This window comes from Sus scrofa, chromosome 2 (assembly GCF_054392235.1).
Source record: "Sus scrofa isolate SSC_HxYL_T2T_F1_AM1 chromosome 2, Sscrofa_HxYL_maternal_Yorkshire_Landrace_v2.0, whole genome shotgun sequence".
Lineage (NCBI taxonomy): Eukaryota > Metazoa > Chordata > Mammalia > Artiodactyla > Suidae > Sus > Sus scrofa.
Genome location: NC_139384.1, coordinates 139,303,644 through 139,328,979, shown reverse-complemented (window position 1 = coordinate 139,328,979; position 25,336 = coordinate 139,303,644). Strand labels below are relative to the sequence as shown.

Below are 25,336 nucleotides of genomic sequence, written 5' to 3'. Positions count from 1 at the left end.
TTGATGCTAATAGCTGCACAAGAGCAGGGACACTGGCGGTCTTCTCGCTCTCTAGTTTAGTCTCAGTGCCTGGAGTGGTCTTCTGACACACCAGCCCTGAACTCTTTGTTAAAGTAATTATTTAGTTAATGAGAAGTGATTGGACAATAATCTAACTCCTACTTCTCCATATTTTTTACTTTTCTGTCATGTTTTATTCTTATTTTTCACTTCATTCAGATAAAAAACTTTTTTTTTCCTTTAATCATGTCTCTTTTACTATTAAAACTACCTCCTCAAGGACCAGTTTTTATGAATAAAAACCAAATTGGAACGGATCGCATTAATTTTTATAATAAACATAAGGTGACATTTGCATAAGAATGGGTCTCACACCAAGGATACTGATTTTTAAATTACACACAGTAAATGTGGTTCTTGTGATACTTTACGAGTAGCTCAAATGCTGAGATGAGTCCCTGGTATAGTAACAGGCTGTAGGCGAGTGTGTAAAGTCACCAAGAGCATCCGTCTCGGGCCAGGAGTCATGAGGGTTCGTAAGCTTCCCATGGAGATAGCTAATCAATAAAAGTTCTATGCTCGGGATTTTGTACATTTTGTTAATTAGGCCAAAGCAATAGGCCTTTGTGGCAATTATTCAGACAGTGATGTAAAAAGATAGCCTGACAAACAAACCTCCGTAATCCACTTACGTCTCACAGAAGCCAAAGGGTTGGAAAAGCCTATTAACAAGCTCCCTGCCTGTCTGTTTGGAGACGTTGTTAAATCAAGAGTCTCAGCACCTGAGGCAGTCTGTTAATAAAGATCGTTTGTAGCAGATTTCTGTTCTGTTAAGAATGGACATAAAACAGCATAATTTAAAACATGTCAATAACTCAAGGCAAAAATGCCAAGCATAGTCTGTTCTGTCTTGATAAAATGGAGCCAAGTATTCACAAGGAAAGTGCCAGAGAGGCTTCTGCTAACTGAGTTTAGAGATGGTTCATGATGAATGATGTGATCCTTCCAGTTAAAACAACCTTATTCATGGGTGGGTATCCTGTGTCTTTTCTGCACTAAACTCAAGGGATCTTTTCTATTTAAGGGCCAATGAGATTCCTAACCTCCAGTCCTAGAAGATGCCGGGAAACCCGTGCCCTTTGCCAGCCGCGTGATTTCATAATAACTTGTGAGTGCTTCATGCTTTGTTTTGTTTTGTTTTTTTCCTCATCCCTTTTGTCTTTCTTCTGATGGCCTTTACGAGTTGTTTGGGAACAGATCTTTATAGACACTGTGCTAGAGTGTGGATGTCCTAGGAAGAGTCACCAAAGCACCTCAAACTGCAGACCACTATGTCACTCCATGCTTTACACGTTTGGTTAAATGTGTCTTTTCAATGGCTGTGCTGTATTTGCAACACAAAAACAAGGGCCAGCAAGTCAGTATTCCCCAGGTCTTTATCTGGCACTTACTGTTAAGGTGGTGAAGGCTGATGGAAGGCATTCTCAATGAGTGCTTTGGAAGAATGAGAAGAGGACATAGTGGGGATGACAGTGCCTTACTGCAGATCTGCAGTAAACCCTGCCATGCCTAATAGACCCCTAGATTGAAATTTGACAAGCTGTGTCTCCCCCATCAGGTTGGGTGGATGGTTGAGTCTGAGGGATATTATCTGCCTTATTAGAAGGCTGCTCATGAACTGAATGGTGGTTTTAATTAAATCCAGTAGGTTGAGAAGAGTGGTTTGGCAGTTTCAATTGATTTATTGTGTTTGTGACATCTGGGTCTGATTTATTGTATTGACTTGCAGAACTGTTTTTGGACTCTCACCCTGCGTATTTTCATTCTGGTTTGGGGGACTCACAGCCTATAAATATGTAACATTTTCATTCTACTGTGATTTTAGTTTTCTCTTTGCATTCTTATTTTGGTAAGATAGTGAACTATTGAATTCATCTTGTTAAAAATGTGACTGTTCGAAAGCATGAGGTTTTGTGGGGTTTCTGTATATGAACAGGGCTTGAAAAGTAGTGCTGGGTTGAAGTTCATTATCATTATCCCACCTAAGTTAGTGGGAGGAGAGAGTAAGAGAGATTGACAGGTTTTTTCTTTTAATTCGAAAAGAATGTTAGTCTATAATTGACAGACTGCTCGATGTTCTTATGGCTTTCTAAATTTTAAAGTTTGGATTTTAGATATAAATGTGAATACCAAGTTACAGATAGTTTATTTTTATTTTATTTTATTTTTGCTTTTTTTTTATGGCCACACTCGCATTATATGGAGGTTCCCAGGCTTGGTGTTAAATTGGAGCTATAGCCATCAGCCTACACCACAGCCACAGCAACATCAGATCCGAGCCACATCTGCCACCTACACCACAGCTCATGGCAATGCTGGTTCCTTAAGCCACTGAGTGAGACCAAGGATCGAACCCAAGTCCTCATGGATGCTAGTCAGATTCGTTTCTGCTGAGCCACGATAGGACCTCCAGAAAGTTTGTTTTTAATTCTGAAAGTAGTAAAACTGTTCGGCTGGCTATTAGTGTCCCGTCCCCCTTCCCCTCCCGCCCCGACACACACCCACATCTTACTGTAGGCAAGTCAGTTTTAGAATGTCTCCACTTCAGATTCCACATAGCATGTGCTAGAAGGCATGGGAAAGAAGGGAGAGCAGAGAAGGGTCAAGCTGTACTTCCTGGCAGAGGAGGAGGGCAGAGAAGCAAGCAGGTCTCAATCATCTTGAATGCTTTGCTGGTGTAGGAATAAGTGCTTGCACATCTGAGAAACTGTAATGATGGGCTCAGTTCCCAGCATTAGAGTTCTCTCTTTGCTACAGCTGAGGTCACTTAGCCCCTACCTGAACTCCCAGCCAAAGTTCTGGAACAAATCAGGGAATTTAAGGGAGTCTAGGTAAATCACTCATGCAAATCAATTTCAGGTCAGCCTGTGTCATTGACCTTCTGCCTAAGTAGTGGAGGCCGGACACTACTGCTGTTCTTTGGCGTCAGCCTCTAAGTGAAGTTTAATCCACTTAGAATGGCTTCCTAGTTTTCATTCTTGAACCCACATCTCTAGCTCTGTAGATTATCTTGTTTATCTTCATAGATCCTTTCCAGAATACCCAGTGTACTGCCTTGAGCACAAAGTTGGGACATACCTGATATTAACCACCTATTGCTTCCCCCACTGATGACCACATACAGTCCAGATGTTTCTCTATGCACTACAGCTGCGTCTCCTGTCATCTACCCCCATTAAATAGGCTCACTCCTACATAGGTCATTATATCTCTTAATGCATAACATGATCTTTGGTCTTTCTTTAAAACTCTGGTTTTTTAAATTTCCTTTTGTGGGGTTATCAGTTTGAATAGAAAATGATTGCTTGAAGCTATATATGGTTGATTTGAGAGCTTTTACTTTATTCTCCGTGGTACCAAGTTGCTTCACATAGCTCATGAACTTCTTTGGTTTTCTGGGAACCATATAATTCTCCAAATTGGTTAAGATAGGATGTATGAAAGGAAACTCAATCACAGGAGGCACTTACTGAACATCCACCTATATTTCAAACATAAACAGGCATGCATTTTTAGCCCATCATGTATTCTGCTTGGAAACACCTCATCCATATCAAACTTAAGGAGGAATAAGAAATAATGCCATTTAAAAAAAAAAAAAGCTCTATGTACATTAAACTCACCATTTAAGTATGTAATTTAGTGATTTTTCAATAAAATTTTACAAAATTGTGCAGGCTTCACCAAAATCCAAGTTCAGAATATTTTATCACACTGCATCTCAAAGAGATGGTTCTGGTTTTATGTGTAAATTATTTTAAGTTAATCAGAGAATGCTATTTTGTAAGTTAGGAAGAAAGTACAAAGAATTTTATATGTTTAAAAATACCGTACCAGAGAGCTCTCACGGGTAGTTAATTCAGATGACCTTGTTGACCTAATCCAGGGACTAGGCTGTGCAATGCTGCCTATCTTCCCAAAAAAGTTCTGAAAGAATTTTGAAAATAATTCATTCTAAAGTCCCATAAGTCTATACTGGGCAAAATCATATTATCACATATTAGAGAGATGGAATGAACTCGAACTGTACCCGCAAGGTAAACACAGATTTTTGAAGCCACATTTCCTAATAGACTCCAAAGAGCTGGCCTTGAAAGTACAGAATGAAGGGAAGCTGGAAAGAGCATTCACATCGGTGGTAAGTGTGTGTTTCTTCACTGTCAAAGATAATGGTCCTAAGGTTGTTCTTCATTTGTAATCATACTCAGTGGGCTAGAGAGCATACTGGCAAGATCTCAGATGTTTAAAACTTTGTCCATGATCTAGATGTGAGCTCAGTGAAGCATCCCTAATGAGAAACTCAAAAATTCATTTGAATTATTCCCCAAAAAAAAGACTTACTGTTTGCTTTTACTTTCACTTAAGATACTGTGACACCAAAGACACAGTGGTGATCATGACAAAAAGTCTGTTTTGGCAGCTTCTCCAGTCTCGTTTACAAGTGTTTTTCAAACAGTCATTTATGAACAAGACTCTCTTAGACCATAGAAGGAAATGCATAGTTAGATGTTCAACCTTAAAGGGTTTATAATCTTAAAGTTGACGAACTGGACAAATTATCAGAGTCAATTCTTACTGCATCCTTTGAATAAATGTGATAGTGATTGGATATAAATGAAATTTAGTAAGATGGATACTTAGTGATTTCTGATAAATATGGTCATAACACACACTTCCTAAACCCTCCATCCCTTTCCTTTATATTTCCTCTAAGGAAACAGAAAGTTTGCTGTTACTGAGCTGATCAGAGAAGTAGTAGTCTCTTAATTTACTGGCTTAACAGTGAATTTTCAGAAGAGAAAGGAGTTCAAGGAGTTCAACAAGGGTGGCAACTGAATTTCTCTGGAGCAACTATTTTCCTGCAAAACATTCTTGTTTCCATGTTTGTGTCTTCTCTGTGGCAATCTGTCAAGTAGGTTTCCTTGGCATGTAGCAAGTGTTGGAACCCACTATCTCCTGGGATAGCTCTTTCTATTTATGGACATATCAGATTGCTAGGCAGAGCTTCCTTGAAGTAAACTGAATCTGTGTTCTACAGCTTCTACCAATAGATCCCACTTCTGTACTCAGGGGATCATGAAGCCTATGAATCTTGAAACTCAGCCATCAGCTCATTATTGGGAGGACTTGTTCTAGCACCAAGTTTCCTTTCCAGCCCCAAATCTCTTTCTTTACTACCTAAAATCTTCCCAGTTTCAGACCCTCCTTCTAAAACTAACCCTCCTTCTTGACCCTTGATTTAATCTCTATCCCAATTAATAAAGGAACTTGATCCCACTCTTCCTTGTTTTCCCACTTGAATCCCTAATTGCCTCCCTTTCCACTGTACCACTCTCTTTATGGATGTGCTCAGGTCTCCCTTGCACCACATAAAATAAAACACACTACGTAAAGCCTCCTCTTAGGCCTGCTACTTCCCAAACAACCTCACAAGCTTGTGCCTTTCTTTTTTCCATCAAGCTGTTTTATTAGACTTGTATAAACGATCTATGTTTGACATTAATTTTTACAGTCTGCAAAGGTGCTATTCAAATGCTGCTTTATGGATGTGAAATAAACCTAGTAGTTGAAAAAATTCCCAAAGTAGGTAATGGTTGAGTTTAAAGAGGATCTAGTTTATAAACAAAATTTGGTAGTGTCGAATGGGTGACTACACATCTCTAGTCTAAACTCTTTGCATTTATGGAGTTCCCGTCGTGGCGCAGTGGTTAACGAATCTGACTAGGAACCATGAGGTTGCGGGTTCGGTCCCTGCCCTTGCTCAGTGGGTTAACGATCCGGCGTTGCCGTGAGCTGTGGTGTAGGTTGCAGACGCGGCTCGGATCCTGCGTTGCTATGCCTCTGGCGTAGGCCGGTGGCTACAGCTCCGATTCAACCCCTAGCCTGGGAACCTCCATATGCCGCAGGAGCGGCCCAAAGAAATAGCAAAAAACTCTTTGCATTTATGAATAATCTTCCAGGAAGATGTTGAATAACACATAACTCTCCTTCCCAAATTTAGCCAAGCAAAATGGAAGTGGAGTAATATACTATTAAAATATGTTGTAGTCTATTCATTTTTTTTTTTGATGAGTAGAACATATTAATAATTTAGTATAATTTTAAAGGAAAATCCCAATTACTACAGACTTATTGTGAGCATTGCTCAATACATGTTGGGCAGAATGGATTATCTGATGCCCTTCACACACTTATTTTCCTTCCCCTTCTGCCCTTGAGAGATGGGAGTCTTTATTAGGACACAGTAAAAAGACAGAGACTCTTACCATGAAAGCATCAAGCTTTTCTATGAAAATATTTACTAGTCAGTATTTTTAAAAATAAAAGTTTGTTTTGGGACTATGTTACACTGAAAATTTTAAAACTATCAGCTCCTTCCAAGGAATATTGTAAAAATCTCCTGTCCCTTCCTGACAAAGTGGGAAATGAAAACAAGAGCAGACAAGTGAGAAAAGACCTGGGAAAATATGAGGATGAAACCCACGCTCCAAAAACAAATGCCCAAGAAAACAGATTTTTGAAAGAAAAAAAAAAAGAATGGGGTAACGAGAATTATTCATAATATAAAAATAATTCTTCATTATATGGAAATTGTAACAATTCTCTTAAAAAAAGAATTGTCCTGGCACTTTCCAAATGATTCTTTCTCAGATGAATTTTTTTTTTTTTTTTTTAGGGCCGCTCCCACAGCATATGTAAGTTCTGAGGCGAGGGGTCAAATCAGAGCTGTAGCTGCCGGCCTACACCACAGCCACAGCTACGCCAGATCCGAGCTATGTCTGTGACCTACACCACAGCTCACAGCAATGCCAGATCCCCACCTACTGAGAGAGGCCAGGGATCAAACCCACATCCTCATGGATACTAGTCAGGTTTGTTAGCGCTGAGCCACAAAGGGCATTCCCTTTTTGATGATTAAATTCTTGTGACATATACAAATAAAATTCACTTATATTTATGTACATTAAAATGTTGTGAAATAATCCAAACTTTAACAATTTCATATTATAATAGATTTTTGTGACATGCAGTAATACTCTAAAATTCCTTAAATTCTGAGTGTCATATCAAATCAAATTTGATTCAATCAGGAGTTCCCATTGTGGCTCAGCAGGCTAAGAATCTGACTAGTATTCATGAGGATGTGGGTTTGATTCCTGGCCTCGCTCAGCGAGTTAAAGATCCGGCATTGCCACAAGCTGTGGGCATAGGTTGCAGATGCTGCTCAGATCTAACATTGCTGTGGCTGTGGTATAGGCCAGCAGCCGCAACTCCAATTTGACCCCTAGCCTGGGAACTTCCATATGCCCCAGGTGCAGCCCTAAAAAGAAAAAGCAAAAAATGATTAAATCAGTTTTCCTCAATGGAAGAGAGTATTACCTAAACCTTTGTGATTTGTGACCTATGATTGCTCTCTGTTCAATATGATTCAAGGTCAGATCTAACTGAAAGCCGTGGAACACAGCAGAAATTCATTGTGACACAGTTAAGATCCCATGCATGTCTGTACCTCGGAACCAGAACCGTGGGGGAAATTCATCCCTCTGATGTTGCCAAATCATGGCCTCCATCAATGAGATCACAGAAACCCTCGAGGATATAAAAGTTTACACTATTTACTAAGACATCTATGAAAATACACTGTTACTCTCTTAAAGTGCAAATACAGATTGCCCAAAAAGGAAAAGTACCTTGTATTTCTTGCCAGCAAATGAAACCACTGATATGGCTTAACTTCATGAACTATGTAGCTTATGCGAAAAGTAGCCAACAAGCAGAATTTGTTATATGAGTTCATGAAGTTTCTCAACTGCAAAAGATTTTGAAACTAATTCAGCTTAGTCCCTTGTTTCAGAATTAAGGTGACCCAAGACCAGAACATCTCAATTATGCAGGATTGCACAGCTTGTTAGAGGCAGAGCCAGGGTAAATGCTCCAGACACCTGGCTTCAGTCTAGTCCACTTTACCAATAATTAGTTGCTAAGACAACTTTTTACCAAGAGGCCTTAAGGTATGGAAAGTCAACTATAAGAAGCATGTGTTTCCATAGACCATGCATTCTCAACAAGGGCTCTCTCATCCCAGAGAGGTTAACCCTAGTTCCTGGGGGTCAAAAAAATATCTTAGACATTGGATGTTAAAATGATTTGTGGCGTAGGGCTGCAGTACATAATCAGATATGCAGTTTATGATGTCTAAGTTTCAAGGTGAAGGGGGTGAGTTGAGTGGGGGAAGTGAGGATTAGGAAAAAGAATGTCTAGAAGATTCCTTAGGAGATAATCTTTCAAAACGTGAGAAACACTGCCTGCCCTGAACCAAAGTTCATGGTCAGGATTTTAGAGAAGTTGTCCAAACAATGATCGAATACAAATGCTGGAGGCTCAATTTATTTTTAGAATTAAACCAGTAAGTTGGGATCTAGAAGCATGCTTTGCTATTTTCATCCAATATTAGTGACTTGAGAAGCGTATAGACCTTCTTTTTATGGAGCCATACTCAGGTCTTCGTCATTGTATAATAGAGGACAAGCAAGAAGAGTTTACATGGTACGCTCAGTGCTATGAAAAAGGTGGGGAAAAAAATGCCTTCATGTAAAGGAAAATACTCAGGGAGTTCTCAGGATCTGAGTTGCACTTCTGTCATTCATTAACACTTACTTGAAAAACCTTCTATTGAGGTTCCCTAAGTCTCCATTTCCTCACCTTTAAATTTGAGATTACAGGAGTTCCCGTCATGGCGCAGTGGTTAACGAATCCGACTAGGAACCATGAGGTTGCAGGTTCGGTCCCTGCCCTTGCTCAGTGGGTTAATGATCTGGCGTTGCCCTGAGCTGTGGTGTAGGTTGCAGACGCGGCTCGGATTCAGCGTTGCTGTGGCTCTGGCGTAGGCCGGTAGCTACAGCTCCGATTCAACCCCTAGCCTGGGAACCTCCATATGTCGGGAGCGGCCCAAGAAATAGCAACAACAACAACAAAAGACAAAAGACAATAAATAAATAAATAAATAAATTTGAGATTACCCATCTTACATGATTTGGGGAGAAATTAAGGAATATACCTGGAAAATACTGGAAAGCAATATACCTGGAACACGGCATACACCAAATAAATCATAATTTGTATCATTATTGCTATTACGTGTTAATTCTTCAGAAGCTATGAAACCTAACACTTGTGTGTTAATAGATAGTAATTACAAAAATCGGAGAGAGGACTAAGCCGAATGTATTGTTAGGTTAAGCCTCAGGCAGTTGGACAACAACTAGAATTCTTAGACTAAGCTAAGAAATAAATAAATACATAAACAAACTAACAAACTCCGGATGCCCGTCAAGTTTGTATTTCAGATAAATAAGTACTTTTTTAGTATAAGCATGCCCCGTCAATATGTAACTAGGTGTTCCGCATTTTATCTGGCAAACCTATCTTCAATAGACAAGAGTTAAATGGAACCTTTGTGTCAAAACTGAATTCTCAACTCAGGCTGCTGTGAAGTCTCACCTAGCTGTCTGGTTGATATGATTCATGGAATGTGAGTCAAAAGAATCAAAGCTCTACCTACCATTATTTTGATCCCACCATTTTATATTTATATTGTTGTATATACTGTGTAATGTATATATCAGTATAATAGCTCAAAATGTGTGTAATTTACATACAATTTATATAAACAATTTTTGGAACTGAGTAGTCAAACTTTTATTCCTGCTAAAAAAGAGGAATCAAAAAAGTTGGAGACTGTTGTTCTATTCAAAAGATAAGCCACACTGAGACAAAGAACATCTATTCTTTTTCCCTTGGCGAGGGGGGAATACTCAAATCAGGAAAAACCCGTATTTGCTTGGTCAAATTGTCACTAAGCTATTTCGTGTGGAGAATTTGTGAAACTGACCAGATGTGCTGATATATACTTTCTTGTCACAAAATAGCTGATAATCCACTAGGATAAATCACTGCGAGGTAATGACTTTTCAAACAATTCGTCTGATACCTTCTTCATCTTACTCAGGAAAATAAAAAGTTTATCTGGACTTGACCCTTCCACTTTCACCCGGTCAATCGGACTTGGTTGTTTTGTTCAAACAGTTGCCTGTCGGTATTCAAATTTGAAAAGATAAAAATGTGGAAAGAAAACAAGAAGCCGCAAACCACTCCCACTCTGCAGAGTGACAGCATTGTGATACCACAGAATCTAGAGACAGATGGTAGCTTAGAGCCGACATCAATCTTCAATGAGAGTAAATTTAGGATAATGCCCCTCTTTGGTAATGGACATGTCTTTGCAAAGTTATTGCTGACAGCAGCCTCTAACGTGCTGATTTGCTAAGACAAGGTTTTTATTGCATCTAATCCTGTCGTAAGGCATGAAAAAAATAGTAGGGTACATGTTTTTCATGTATCGTTTTTACAAGAATTGCTTGCATTAGAGAGTGGCTAAATTGTTTTCCATATTTTATGGCACATTTTTAATGTTCCACCGCACACAACATTGATCACTCAGTCCATTAGCTTATTATGATATCCTGAAAGGAGACACTTCCTTTGGGAAAAGCCATTATTTGAAATGAGATGAGGGCTCTGGCTACATCGGACAAAATGAGATGGGATTTATTGAGCAGCTGCTTAATTTCATCAAGGGAAATAGCCAGAAAAAAAAAAAAAAAACAACATTTAACTGTAAATGTATATGTTTGTTCAAAATGTCTGAGCTGTCCAAATATGCTCTGTTTTGAGTATCTACCATGTGTCTTGTGAATTGCACCCTTCCCACAACTCAAAGTGTCCCCAGTCAGGACAGAAACGGCTTTCATGATACAAAACTTTGTCTTAGGAAATATCCATGGCGTTATCAGGGTTCTAATAGGAAAACAGAAAAAATAGTGGGCCTTTAATGTGGGGACTTCTTAACACAGTTTGTAGAAGAGTTGCAAAGACACACAGGAGCTGTGGAACCTTCCAGAGATTAGCAACAGTAAAAAGTGCCACTGCCACCAGGTCATATTTCCAGATTGGCGCTAGACCTATCTTGCTGCTGTCTTTGGGAGCTGGAACGTAAAAGGAAGGGTTTTCCAATGAGCCCGGAATCACTGCGGAGAGATAGCCCCTGGAAGAGACACCACTGAAGGGAAAGAAGAAAGTACTGGGGCGCCCCTCTTCCTGCCCACCTGTTTCCAGTAGTTCCTCCCTTTGACAAGGAATGTACTTCCCGGCAATGCAGAATCAAGAGGAAGGGCAGGCGATGAAGCTGGGAGCCAACAGAGAAACAGAGAACTTAAACACATTAAGATATCTTCTTTTCTTCCACACTTCTTTTAATATGCTTCTGAGCATTGTAAACTCTTTTCTACACATAAAATACAACTTTTCGTAAGCAGTGAACTTTGAAATTACTACCAGTAGAGGTAAGGGTCAAGGCGGAGGTTGAGTAGCATAAAAGAAGTTTCCTCAGAACATGAGGTGGCTTTTCAGGCTCTCAATGTATTTGTGCTTTAAGAAATGTCACCCAGTGGGAAAAAGGGTGGGTGCCCACAGCATTGTGCACCTGCTGTGCATCAGAGGTGATGCAAGGTTCTCTTCCACGTGTCCCCTTCACCTGCAGAAGGGAAGGTGGGACTTTGTGTCTCTGTAGGAACGTATGCAGTAATATCCTTATCACTGGCATTCCCGACATCCCTTTAGGTTATCCTTTGTATCTGTTGTTGAAATATGCCCACAATACTGAGTTCTCCTTTGACAAGAAACACAAACTCCAATTATGTAAAGCCTCCCATCTGGAAACTCAACACATGAGTTGCTGCACTGGATCAGGCCCTGTGTCCAGTCGGTTATTTTCCTCTGACAAGAACACAGCCGATTTAAGGACTGTCATGTTTGTTCTCAAATAATTCTTTTTTTTCTTTTTTCTTTTTTTTTTTTTTTTTTTTTTTGCTTTTTTAGGGCTGTACCCATGGCATATGGAGGTTCCCAGGCTAGGGGTCGAATCGAAGCTGCCAAGCTACACCACATTTCAGCAATGCGGGATCCAAGCCTCATCTGCAACCTACACCACAGCTCATGGGAATGCTGGATCCCCAGCCCACTGAGCAAGGCCAGGGATCTAACCTGCATCCTCATGGATCCTAGATGGGTTCGTTAACCACTGAGCCACAAAGGGAACTCCTCAAATAAAATTCTTAAATACTTTAAAGGTTGTTCTCCAACTAGTAACAACTAGCACGTATTGAGTCCTTACTAGATGGTAGGCACTGCTGAAAAAATTCTACTTTTCTTAATTAATTTAATCCTGTAATTGGCCTTATTATTATCTTCATTTTACGAATAGGAAATAGAGGCAGAGAGCATTTATACCGCTTGTCTAATGCATCAAGCTAGTGATTGGTAGAGCTGGATTTGAACCTTGTGTCTTAAGTGTCTTAATCCAAGACCTTACAGTATCCCATGGTGAAGCTTTATGGATTCATGACTCATAATTTTATCTCACTCTTTGTACAGGAATATTCCTAATGAATAGTTGTATTTCTCTTGAGAAGAGGCAAAATGACAGTCATACTGAATATGTGCATATTGAAATATTGAATGGATTTGGGTTTTTAATGTGTTCTTTTGAGTAAAGAATCGTTATACCTTTCTGCTGGTCTATAGAATGTGACCATAAATATTTTTTTTCATCCAGCATTAACTAAGTAAAATCTTATTTAAGCAATATAAAAGTGGAAATAATATTAATTTGTTTCTTAGAATATAAAACCCCAGGAGAAGGGACTGGAAAAGATCTATTCTGAGGCAAGGACTATCTGCTGTGATAACCCTGGACCCTAGTGAAGTTACAGAACCACAAACATGTCCATCTCATTTTCCCAGATTACATTTGAGGCCTGATTCAGTGCCTTTGTCTTCTCTTATTAAGCAAGCAATTAGTGATAAGGGCCCAGCACTGGACAAATTAGGGAAGAAGAGAGAACACAAATAGAATCTAATGCCAGCAAACCTCCATCATGAAGAATGCTGGGACAATGAGCTTATCCTGTCTCAGGGCCAGGCATGGAAAATAAGAATGTTTTTATCTTTTTATTCATCTCCTTCTTTGTCCACTACAACCAACATATGAGTTACTTCTCTTTTATAAAAAAACTTCAGGAACAGGTTTGGATGGTTCTTAGTTCCTATCCTAATTCCTCTAGCTAACTTAGAAATTCATTGTAATACTCTCCTTTTAATTTACTGATCTGTGCAAATTTGTCTACCTCCAGAAAATATGTATTTTTCTACTATTCACTGAAGAGGGAGGCCTTGATATTTGCCTTAATCTTCTATGACCAAGAGTCACTTCTACTCATAGTCTTTGTCTCTACTGTACATTTTATTAACTTTTGTGATTTTTTAAAATAGACGTTATCATAGATGCTGCAGATTTAATAGATTGAGCTAATAGATTTTAATGAATTTAACCTTTAATCCATAGAACTAAGTTTTGTTTTTTGATAACCAGCCCATTTTCCTCCATGTGACTGATATTGTCACATTAAAGGGGTCACACAGCCACATTTGTCTGCAACCCATCCCTGTTGGATCCTACATAGAGTTCTCCAGATTAGCAGCCATGGCAATAGAAATTAGGCTTCTTCTATACAGTTGACAAGCTGACATTTACCTGGCCAGGCCTCAAGGCTCTGACTGCTTGCCATGTCCCTGTTCCTTCTGAGGCAGAGCCTAACGCTACTGCTTCCTCAAGCAGCTATCACCAGGCTTTGCCCTTGGGCAACTGTCCCCCTGTTCACATTTAGGCTGAATTGACTTCTCAGAGATGGCCTGGCTGTAGAACTTGGTTGGACTGACTCCTCAGAGGTGGCCTGGCTGTAGCTCTTGGTTAATAGAGGAATCCTTTACTGGCAAGGGAAGAGCTGATCCAATCCAATCTTGACCTTCTTGTGGAATATTTGAATGTGAAACACCAAGGTGGAAGGATTGATAATAGAGTAACCTCAAAAATGAGACCAGGGAGAAAGTAGTAAACACAAGATGTGATAAAACAGAAACAACTAGAGTGTGAACACATGAAGTAGAGATGCAGTTAGGAGCAGGGTGGACAGGGCCATGAACCAGAGATGCTGGCTCATGGGAATGTCTCCTTGACAGGTGTTGGACCTGGATGCTAGAGTATCTGGACTCATGTTTGGCTCCCAAAAACCTATTTTGTACCAAATAAGTCAATTTTCTGTGCCTCCTTACTTCAGGGTGTTTCCTTAAAATAAACCCATGTCACCATGGTAACAAAGACCCTATTGTGGGTGCTGCTCCTGGTCTGAAAAAGGCCACACAGGCATTATAATCTCTGATGTAGGGTACCTGTACTTACTTGTCACCTTTTCAACAATTTGATGCACCCTTTTCTTGCTTTTACCCCACCCTTCTTATAGGTAAAAATATGCATTTGTATACCAAAAGCCAAATCCTTTGGTGCTGAGAAGTCCACCTGTAAAAATAATGAACACTCATTAATCATAGAGAAATGCATCTCTAAGATGCTAAAAACGTAGATTTTTTTTTTATTGTATAATCTGTTGTTCTTCTCTGACATTTTTCACTTCTGTTGTAAATTTTTGTTGGGACATCAGAGTGGATGTCAGTGACTACTGTAGCTTCTTTAGAGGACAAAAAATTTTCCTCAACCCTCTTAGGGTCCCAGCCTGGGTCTGAAAAGTAAACTGGCAAAGATATATTAACAGGAGAAAAGTATCCACATTTATTTAATGTAAGTTTTATGTGACATAAGGAGATGAAGATCCAGAGAAACAGGCCTGGGATTTTTGTTGTTGTTGTTGTTGTTGTTTTTAGGGCCATATCCATAGCATATGGAGGTTCCGAGGCTAGGGGCTGAATCTGAGCTGCAGCCACAGGCCTACGCCACAACCACAGCCACAGCAATGCAGGATCTGAGCCATGTCTGCCACCTACCTCACAGCTCATGGCAACACTGGATCCTTAACTTACCGAGCAAGGCCAGGGATAGAACCCAAGTCTCCGTGGATACTAGTTGGGTTCTGGTAAGCACTGAGGCCTGACAGGAACTCCAGGCCTGGGTGATTTTATGTTGAGTGTGAAGAAGACTGGACCGTCATTGTGGAGAAGTAAAGTGGGGGAGACATAGCAAGACCTGCCTATTAGGACTTTGTCTTTGGAGATAAGAACACTCCTTTCTTCTGGGCATGGGGAGGGGACCTCTCACACGGAAACTTTATAACCTGCTTGAGAGAAGAGTGGTAAATCGGCAAGGTCAGATGGAATCTCTTTTAGCTTAAAATATTTTCCTAGGGTATTCCTGAGAATTATAACTCTGAGCAATGTAAACAATTGTTATTAAGAATCTGGGATCCAATGGGTGTGAAAAATGTGAGATTTAGGGAGTTCTGTGGTTAACAAATCTGAGTAAGAACGATGAGGTTGTAGGTTTGATCCCTGGCCTTGCTCATTGGGTTAAGGATCCAGCATTGCTGTGAGCTGTGGTGTAGGTTGCAGACGCAGCTCAGATCCCAAGTTGCTGTGGCTCTGGTGTAGGCCAGTGGCTACAGCTCCCATTAGACCTCTAGCCTGGGAGCTTCCATGTGCCAAGGTTGTGGCCCTGGAAAAAGACCAAAAAAAAAAAAGTGAGATTTAGTAGGATGATTTTCCCACCTTGTTTGTCCATACAGTTTTCTTGAAGGGTGTCTGTGAACCCTACTTGGAGAAAGGCTATCATAGGATTCTTGGTAGAGTCCAGCATTTTAATGTTTAATAGAAAATTTTTAATGAATTAAACCAAGCTCAGAGAAGAGTGCAAAATTATGAGCATATAGCTCAAGAGATTTTTCGTAAAGTGAGCATTCCTGTGTAAGCACCTCTCAGATCAAGACAAAGAACACCAGTATTTTATCAGAAGCAACTTATTACCCCGCCTTCTGAGTCCTATCCCCAGACAGATAAGAAATTTCCTGATTTCTAACACTGATATTATTTTCAACTGTTTCTTAGCTTTGTATAAATAAAAGTATTTAGTGTGTGTTCTGTGTGTGTATCTTCTCTGCTCTATGATATGTTTGTGAAATTTCTCCGTATGGTTACATGTAGCAGAAGCTTTTTCCTTTTTATGTTTGCAAGTATTCCATTGTAGAAGTATACCAGAATTTATTTATCCATTCTGTTGATGCACATTTGAGCTGTTTTCAGTTGAGAGAGAATACAAATACCGCTATTCTGAAGCTTATTGTATATGTTTTCATTGTACATACATATATTTTGTTGTTGTTATTGATCATATATCTTGGACCAGAGCCATGTGATATGCATAATTTAGATAAGAATCTAAAAAACTATTTATGACAATGCAAATTATTCCACATTCTTATCAGTATTTGGCATGTCCAGTCTTTTACATTTTTTCCATCCTAATGGATTCATTCCCCAGATAGCTAATGTTTATTGACCATGGGGAGATCTATTCGTGTGTGTACGAAATGGCTGTTTGGGTCTCTTGTTCACTTTTTAATTTCATTTTCTACCCTTTTCTTATCGATTAGTAGGAGTAATTTATGTGTTCTAGATATGAGTCCTTTGTCAATTATGTGTACTGCAAATATATTTTCTCATTTTTTATATTGGCTTTTCACTTTGTTAGTGGTGTCTTTTCTTAAACAGAACCCCTTAATGAAATAAAATTTATGAATTAGTCCAGCAATTCATAATCATGGTTGATTAGCAACTATGTCATATTGCTCTGATGTCTTTCTGAAAGTCATTAATAAATAGTTCCTTTCCTGGATTTAACTGATAACTTATAGCCCATTATCTCATTTATAAAACTTAGAATGCTTCACCATAGATGCTTTTCTTCATCCTTGCCCACCTCAAAGCCTAATGCCTTTTATTTAGACCCTACTCATCACATTACCGGATTTTCTCATCATTTGTCTTGTATGATAAAATGATTTGCTACCCAAATGGTTTTATCAAAAATGTGACGGTTTCTTTGGACATCCCTTCTTTCATAACAATGACAAATATTATACGTGTAATTTACCCTGGCTCATTCCTTGTGGGACCACATTATTTCTCTTCTTCATTCAAAGTCATCCCCTCATTCACTTAACAATTAATAATGGGGTGACTACTGACGTGAAGCCCTGTGCAAGACAAGGGTATAGAATAGTAAGCAACGTCAAGCTTAGTACTTTCCTTCATGCAGTTTACAGTTTAGGATAGAGAGGCGTTCCATCCATTATTACATACATTTATGTAAAGTCACTGTGACAGGTGCTGTAAAAGAGACGTACCATTGTCAGGGGATGGTCATTTTTCCAGGGAGAAGTATCAAGGGCTTTGTTTTTCCTTATGGATCTGGCACAGGTATGTTAAGAATATAGTGATTCATGATTTGCAGGAGTTGGGTATGAGGAATTATGTCCACTCAGTGATTACACCAGGTGATGATTTGTGTTCTGCTGAAGTGAGGAAACACCGTGGCAGTAGCCAGACCAAGAAAATCAGTATGTTATCTTTGAAATAGTATGTTGTAAGTTGCCAATCCTCATTCTGTAAAGATTTGTTTTGAAAGAATTTCTATTCTAAAACCTTTATTATAATTTTTTCTGATGGATTGGGTAAAAAGTGTTTCATGAATATTTCAAGATGTAATTTTCCTGCCCGGGACATACTGACAGAAAGCCTGTTTTTTGCTGTTGTTGTATTTATTGTTTGCATTCTTTTTTTAAGCAATGTGTGTGTGTATGTGTGTGTGTGTGTGTGTGTGTGTGTGTGTGTGTGTGTGTGTGTGGAAAACATTTCCAGCAGTAGAGATTTTGCAGCTTTCTAACCTTATTATTTTTGTGTCTTCTTAGAAGCCAGCAGTTCTTCAGTCTACTTAATCTAAGAGACAGTACTTAATTATTTGCATCCAGGAATGTCTGTGGGAAAAAATATGCTCAGATCTTAGCAAACAAATTCTTTTTCCTTATCCTTTTGATATTTTTATCTGAATTTTCACTGGACACATAATCCAAAGAGCAGGCTATGTTTTCAGTATAGTTATTTTCAGAATTTACTTTTACCTGAAATTTTATCTGCTTATGTCATACAGATATTGTGTGTGTGTGTGTGTGTGTGTGTGTGTGTGTGTGTGTGTGTGTGTGTGTCTTTTAGGGCTGCACCCATGGCATATGGAGGTTCCCAGGCTAGGGTCCCATTCAGAGCTGTAGCTGCCAGCCTACAGCACAGCCACAGCAACGCAGGATCCGAGCCACATCTGGGACCTATACCACAGCTCATGGCAATGCCAGATCCTTAACTCACTGAGAGAGGCCAGGGATTGAACCCGCATCCTCATGGATGCTAGTTGGGTTCGTTAACTGCTGAGCCATGATGGAAACTCCATACAGATATGTTATTAGTTTATTTCAAATGACTGATGTGTATAGAATGTGTACATGTATGTGCAACCGGGTCACCATGCTGCACAGTAGAAAAAAAAATTGTATTGGAGAAATAACTATAATAATTATTATATAACTATAATATTATTAAATAATAATAATATATAATATAAATTTTATAATTTTATAATATATAAATATTATAATAAAATAATATAACTATATTATTATTTAAAAAATAATAAAAATGGATTATGTGAGGATTCTATTTCTTATCGCATGGTAGAATGAGCTATTATGCCAGCAACATTTTAAAATAAATAAAATATTTAAAACATTAAAACATTTTAAATAGTTCATTTTTTCTCTTTATTATTTAAAAATAATATAGACTCCTCATAGGGAAGAGTGGTAAAAATGAAAATTTAAAAATTATCTTACTTTCGGAATTTTTTTTTTTTTTTGTCTTTTCAGGGCTGCACCCATGGCATATAGAGGTTCCCAGGCTAGGGGTCTAATCAGAGCTGTAGCTGCCAGCCTACACCACAGCCACAGCAACGTGGGATCCAAGCCACGTCTGCAACCTACACCACAGCTCATGGCAACACTGGATCCTTAACCCACTGAATGAGGCCAGGGATTGAACCCACCACCTCTTGGTTCCTAGTCAGATTTGTTTCCATTGCACCACGATGGGAACTCCACTTTTGGAATTTTGATGTACATTTTTATAGTCATTTATTTTGCTATAAGCACATATTTATTTATAGAAATGTTATCAGACTCTGTATGTTGTTCTTTAATTTACTTTTGTCATTTAACACTAGGTAATGAATATCTTTTGATGTTATTGCATAGCAATAAATTATCATAATTAATGACTTATATTTGCTCACTTAACGTGTCGTAATGCATTTAACCTCAGTATCTCAGTGTAATTCAACAACACAACAATATTTAAAAGTACAGTGTGTGACTAGAAGACTAAATGAGCATGCAAAACAAATCTAGATAAAAGAAGACAGCCAAAAAATGACCACACAGTTGAATCAATATTTTTTCATAAATAGAAGGTGAAAAATAGAGAATCTGAGCTGTATTTATTTTACCAGAATCAAAAACTAAGCAAATATTTTAAATATGCACTTAAATTATAATAAAAATTGGGTTTGTATAAAAAGATCATCAAATTGATAGTGTAGGTCAAAAGAGTTGAAAAATGTGGTTTATGTGTCACTGTGCAGATTAAACAATTCAATATACAGATTGAATTGTCATGTAATTTACAGATAGTCTCTAATATGGTGCATCCTTTTTTTTTATGTGAAACCCAGCCATTCTGTATCATTTTTCCTCCATTCATTGAGCAGGTATTTGTTGAGGACCTGGTATTTGCCACGCTCTTTCACAACCTAAGGGTCCAGTAGTGAACCCAATAATACAGTCTTTCCTTTAATGAACTCATAAACTAGTAAAAAAAAAGGGGGGGCAGCATTTAAATATACAATTACACATCTAAGAGTAGTGGCATTTTTTTACCCTTCACACTCTTTCCCTCTTCAGATCTGGGGCACATGAAACCAAGGATACATAGAGAGGCTAAAGGGAAAGAATCTTGTCAGACATAGAGATTCTTATTGTCTTGAAGTCATACCACTTGCTACACTATAGAATCCACAGCTCAGCCTCCCTTTCCTATGCCTCCAGCAGCTGTGCAGCTGAGAACTCCAGAAGCCACAGAGAGGGATAAAAAGCAGCTCCAAAGCAAAGAATTTTCTCTATTGCTTGGAGAGACACCCTCGATTTATGTGTCAGTGTGTCTGTATGCTTGGATGTTTAAATTTGAGAATGTAAATACTCATGCATGTTTAAAACCTTTTCGTACAACTTTTTCTACTTTTCTCCCATTTACTTAACAGAGGTATGTTGAGGGACATAAGATGAAATCCTTCAGGAATCTTAAGGACTTCTGGTGCATTGTGGCCAAAGAATCAGCTAATGTAATTATGCATCTTGGTTATATGAATATATTCCCAATATATAACTGTGTGTTCAAATGTCTCTCTGTACATGCAGTGTATATATAACCCTCTTGCTTATGTCCTGCTGTATCTGAGAAGACCTTGGAATAGTCTATTTCAGATTTACTTTGGAATCAGCTGGGTAGTTTTTAAAAAGTCTTACTCCTGGATTCCACCTTCAGAGGACTTGGTTTGATTGGTTGGAAAGTGGTCTGCGCCTTGGGAATTAAAAACTACCTAGGTAACTCTATTGTGTCTCCAAGTCAAGAAGCACTGGCCTAAAACAAAATGTAATGGCTTAATAAGTAGAAAGAAAAATGAGTTTTTCTTCCTTATAAAAGGTGCTATAAATATAAGCATTACATTTGGAACTTAAACTCTACAGATTAACAAATTAGTGACTGTTTTCTCTTGCTTTTGCTTCCTCCCCCAATGCAATAGTCTAAGACATAGATGCCCCAAGACTTTTATCTCTTAGGGCCACATCCACAACATATGGAAGACTAGGGGTCTAACTGGAGCTATATCTGCCAGCCGACACCACAGCCACAGAAAGACCAGATCCAAACCGTGTCTGCAGCCTACACCGCAGCTCACAGCAACACTGGATCCTTAACCCATTGAGTGGGGCTAGGGATTGAACCCACATCCTCATGGATACTAGTTGGGTTCCTTACTGCTGAGCCACAGCAGGAACTCCCCAAGCCTATGATTTCTACCCTTCTACTCACCAATTTTTGCTTATCATGTGCATCCCTACTTCACGTGGTCTGTGTGGGGAACTTCAAATGCCGCTGAGAAACTCTTCCCTGCTGACAGCTTTGTATCACAGGAGGAACAGAAGTAATCATCACTCAGATAGCAATTCAATTACCACATACACTGCTTTTCCCTGAATTTATATTCTCAGAACTATGCTTCTCATGGTGAATATGTATAAATCTTACTTCAGAATATAGATGAAATTACACTTAGAGCATGTATTTAAATCATGTGGGGTGACATGACTTAAGGTGAGGAAATAAACATTTTCCATTTACCCTGTGGTATTTTTACACAAAATTTGAAAAATAGAAAGTTGTTAAACTTCAAATAATACATTCGATTTCTCTTCTCTGATAAAGGTTTCCTTGAGGGAGGTGGGGATGAGAGTTTTAAACTGAACCTGGGAAATATAATTTCAATTTGAATCTGAGCATACCCTATCTTAATCATTAAATTAAAATGTGAGTTACTGTGAATGTTAGACTTAGATAATTTCATGTACCAATTAGATTTTCCTTTAAACTACTCACCACATTTAAATTGGACATTGATACTTAAATATTTACATTTTCAAATGGTCTGTATTCTGCAACGTATAATGCAAGCATCAAGTACAACTTGTAATGAGTTTTGTCCATCTTGCAACATTTTAAACAAGAGTTTGCTGAGTGCCTGTTATATGCTAGACAACACTTAGCATGATATGCTGAATTTATATTGGATTCTCTTTTGGAGGGATGCAGGTAATTGGCTAATAAATACAAAATTATAAATCAAGATAAGTACAATGACGGATATGGAAAATGTCCTCTAATGGAAAATAAAGGATGAAGAATAAGAGATTTTAGTCTTGCAAATTAAAGATCCCAGGACGCAGAGAGTATAGGAATACCATTCTTCATATTAGAAACAGTATGTGCTAAAAATACCAGACATGAGAGAACTTGGAGTGTTCAAGTTCACGTGGCTGTAGTTTATTGGCCTTGCAGTGAGTGAGATATAAGATGGTGTTGAAAGGTCAGTGTGACCTTAGAGAATAGAGTAGCTTTATATTTTATTTAAATGGGATGGGAGGCCATTAAAAATTTTAAGCATGATTCAATTCATATTTTAAAAACATCATTATGTCTGCCTAGAAAAAGATTATATTTAAGGCAAGTGTAAAATAAGAAAGATGAAAAATAATAGGTTGTGGCAGGAATCTCTGTGACAGATGATGGTGGCCTAGATTGTGAAGAGGGCAGAGCAGATTGATTTGGATTCATGTTAATAGCAGTTTGGAGGAGTTCCTGTTATGGCTTAGTGGTTAAGAACCCAACATAGTGTCCATGAGGATGCACGTTCCATTCTTGGGCTCACTCAGTGGGTTAAGGATCCAGTGTTGCCACAAGCTGTGGCACAGGTCACAGATGCAGCTCAGATCCCACATTGCTGTGGTGATGACACAAGCCAGCAGCTGCAGCTCTGATTCCACCCCAACCCTGGGGAACTTCCATGTGCTTTAGGTTTGGCCCTAAAAAGCAAAAATATAGCTGTTGGAGGTAGAACCAACATGTCATGGGAATGGACTGGATGAAGAGGCTTGGAAGAGGCTGACACCTAGGTTTTAGCGTTGAGGAATTGGGTGTATGCTACAAGAATTACTGAGATGGGAAAGACCAATACAAAGCAAGTTTTACTGATCTCTTTGTTATTATTTTAGAGGGATTTGTGGAACCTGAGTTGCATTTTGTGTTCATTAAGTCTGAGATTCCTATCAACTGATATACTTAGATGTCCTGGGATAGTGGCATGGAACTCCACGTACAGAGGAGCAACAGGACTAATCTAGATCAGTCAATGTCAGCATATGCAGTTTTTAATACTTATTAAAATGTACACAGAAGTAGAGACGAGAAAAATAAACCCCCATGTGGCCTTCACCTAGCTTCAACAGCCATCCGCAACTCCTGAGCAATCTTGTTTCAACTACATCCATCCATTCCCTGTTCCCCTCCTCCTACCACCACCACTGACACTACTGGATTATTTTGAAGCAAATCCTAGGTGGCATATAATTTCCATCATTAGTTCTTCAGTATGGATTTCTAAAATTAAAATTAAAATTGAGGACTTTTTTTTTTTTTTTTTCTTTTAGGGCCACAGGTGCAGCATATGGAAATTACCAGGCCAGGGGTCAAATTGGAGTGGCTGGCCTATACCACAGGCACAGCAACACCAGATGTGAGCCACGTCTGTGACCTACAGCAGAGCTCATGGCAACACTAGATCCTTAACCCACTGAGTGGGACTAGGGGTCAAACCCTCATCCTCATAGATACTTAGTTGGGTTTGTTTCCACTGAGCCACAATGGGAACTCCAATGGAGGACTCTTTAAAAAAGTATAATCACAGTATCATGATCACAACTAAAATAACAGTAATTTCTTTATACTTTCATACAGTGTTCCAATTTCCTTGACTATAAATTATTTGTCACCAATGGTCTTTTAATCAAGATCTGAATAAAGTTTATACATTACGATTTGCTGATTTTTCTTTTATATTCTTTCTCTTTTCACTTCCTCTTTTTTTGCATTTGCAATTTGTTTGTTGATAAACTAAATTTATGCACATATAGAGAGTCTCACAATCTCCATTTTCACCATGGTGTCATTTCCCCCGTTATTCTCTCTTTCCCCTTATTTCTTGACTTTTTTTTTTTTTTTTTTTTTTTTTTTTTTTTTTTTTAAGGCTGCACCCGTGGCATATGGAGGTTCGCAGGCTAGAGGTCTAATCAGAGCTGTAGCCACTGGCCTATGCCACAGCCAACAGCAACATAGGATCTGAGCCGCCTCTGCAACCTACCCCACAGTTCACAGCAACACTGATCCTTAACCCACTGAGCAAGGCCAAGGATTGAACCCGCAACCTCACGGATACTAGTTGGGTTCGTTAACCACTGAGTCACTACAAGAACTCCCCCTTATTTCTTTGAAAATTATATCTATAGTTATATCTATAGTTTTTTACCTGACTCATATTTGATTTTTTTGTCAAGACTGTTTCATAGATGGTGACATATACTTTCATCACAAGACAACCAGTATTTTGTTGTCCTGCTTTTTCTGATGTGAGCAGCCAAATGATGATCATTGCCTACATCCATTGTTTCATTTAATGTTTCAAAAAGCCTCTTCAATTTTGTTTCTAGGTAATTTGGACACATTTCCTACCTTACACCTGAAATCAACCAATTCTCTTAGGAACTCCAGTTCCTTTAAGTTGAAAATGATACTTATTTGGAGAGCACAATCTAGGCACTCACTGTTATTGGCTTGCTCATTTTGAATACAGCTAGGAGATACATCACACGTTCATACTGATAGGTTTTCTTTAAATTCAGAATTACCCGACTTTTACTTCAATGCCTCCATCTGGTATAGTGGTGGTTTCTAATGTCATCAGAAAAGTTAATTGCCTGGTGAGAGCATGGAGAGGGCCCATAACTGAGTCCAGTGAAGATAGATATTTAGGAATAGAAAAGAGGAAAAAGACCTGACAGAGCAGGCAGGGTAGAGCAAGTAGGTTGTGGTGCCCCGAAAACAAGGAAGAAATAGTATTATAAGAAGGAGAAGAAAATTGCATTGGATGGTCCTGAGAAGTTAAATAACACAGTGTGAAAACATGTGCATTTGTATTTGGCAAAAAGGAAGCAATTCTTGCAGTGTAATGACAGGAGTAGGACCCAGTCAGTGTGTGTGGGTAAGTAGCTGGGAGATGAGAAAATGTATATACATTGTGAAGAGGGATGTGTCCTAATTCTGAAAGATGGAAATCAAGTGGCTGTTTCGTAATCTCTTTTGCCTCAAGAAGGATTAACTGATAAAAGCTAGGCCTCAGTCAGAGCAAGTTCTTTCTTAAGGAAATCTGAGAGACTAAGGCTGTCCACGTGTGCCAAATATAAATTATTGGGAAATAAATAGATTTCTATACAGTTTCCTTTTATCCTCCTGATTCTGTAGTGTCCTGAGGGATTCAAGGTATGAGACCATATTTATCCACAATTCTTTTGACAAGCCTGTCATAAACCAAGAGAATTTTCATCCT

General features: G+C 38.7%; 1 long non-coding RNA gene across 15 annotated transcripts in view; it reads left to right on the top strand.

Annotated features, from left to right (window-relative positions):
• The window catches only part of LOC102158243 (uncharacterized), a 1,270,494-nt gene that overhangs the window by 681,586 nt on the left and 563,572 nt on the right, over positions 1-25,336 (top strand). For 11 of the 15 annotated variants that reach the window (XR_014838686.1, XR_014838688.1, XR_014838692.1 and 8 more), the window contains one exon: positions 1,085-1,168. This is a non-coding gene — a long non-coding RNA (uncharacterized LOC102158243). Of the gene's footprint in view, positions 1-1,084; positions 3,720-25,336 lie in introns of those variants that run through there. The other 4 variants (XR_014838694.1, XR_014838695.1, XR_014838689.1 and 1 more) reach the window with 1 other exon arrangement.